At 36.3% G+C, this 1,024-nt stretch overlaps 1 long non-coding RNA gene across 1 annotated transcript; it reads left to right on the top strand.

Annotated features, from left to right (window-relative positions):
• The first annotated feature begins 220 nt into the window (after positions 1-220).
• On the top strand, positions 221-1,005 carry LOC109534575. Its single transcript, XR_002171648.2, has 2 exons — positions 221-484; positions 919-1,005. It is a non-coding gene; the product is annotated as an uncharacterized LOC109534575 (long non-coding RNA).
• The last annotated feature ends 19 nt before the right edge of the window (positions 1,006-1,024 follow it).

The raw sequence follows: 1,024 nt of genomic DNA, 5'->3' as shown, positions 1-1,024 counted from the left end.
AGAAACAAACATTTGTTGCAAATAGTCCCGAAAGCAACAAAACATGGTTGTAACTGATTTATTGACTACGTATTGAATAAAACATTACATAACAGGGTTTTTTTCTTGACCCGATATATTTGGTGAATGCAATCATTAAGAGTCAAATATCGGAGAAATTCCTCACATTCCCATAGTTTGTCTGCTCATACCGCTAGGTGGACAGCTGACAACTGTAATATTGCTTAGTTCTTATACTACAGTTCCAGTGGCAACATGGCCTTTAAAATACATTGAGAGGAAGTTGCGGCTAACTTCACGCTTCACGCGGCTTGACGCTTCCGTTTCCATTATTCAACATGGCGCTCCTGAACAAGTCTGCCTGCATGAGTAAAGTTTCTTTTAATCGGCATAATAATTGTACTTTGTTGTGTTTGTTGACCTGAATTGTTACAATGAGAGCTAAAGAAGCACTTGCTCGTCATTTACGGTTTAATAGCGATAGGTAAGTCACAGTAATGTCCATTAGATGCCCCAAATAGTTGTTTAAAGTTTCAGGCCGGTTTTCATTCTCGGTTTCTGTTCTATAAATATGCTTATTAAGTCTTTTTATACCGAATGGTGTACACATTTCGACACAATAAATCTGTTCGGAAGTGATGCTGTTGTTTTAGGTTCTCGAAATTTTTAGTTTTCTGGCAACACCGCTTGAAATTTATCTTGAAAATGGCGATTTTATATAAAGTTTGTGAATGGTTTTTGGCTTAATTTATGGACCCTTCAGGAAAAATTTTCATTTTCATTTTCATTTCATTTAATTTTCTTAATTTGAAGTGATGTTTAAGGTAAGGGTGGACAAAACTACAAATTCCGAGAACCTCAAACGATATCTTCACCCTGTTGGGATAATGGTCGTAATTCTTATATTTTTTTTTATAGTTTGGACGTTGCCGGTGTTCTTTGTTTCCCAGAATTCCTAAGCCAGACCTGAAGTAATACAAGGACGACTAAATGTCGCGTTATTTACGATGTAATGGCAATGGGT

This window comes from Dendroctonus ponderosae, unplaced genomic scaffold (genome assembly GCF_020466585.1).
Source record: "Dendroctonus ponderosae isolate FM_Combo_2020 unplaced genomic scaffold, Dpon_F_20191213v2 Dpon_F_20191213_10, whole genome shotgun sequence".
Classification (NCBI taxonomy): Eukaryota; Metazoa; Arthropoda; class Insecta; order Coleoptera; family Curculionidae; genus Dendroctonus; species Dendroctonus ponderosae.
This window is presented reverse-complemented; position numbering and strand designations above follow the sequence as displayed.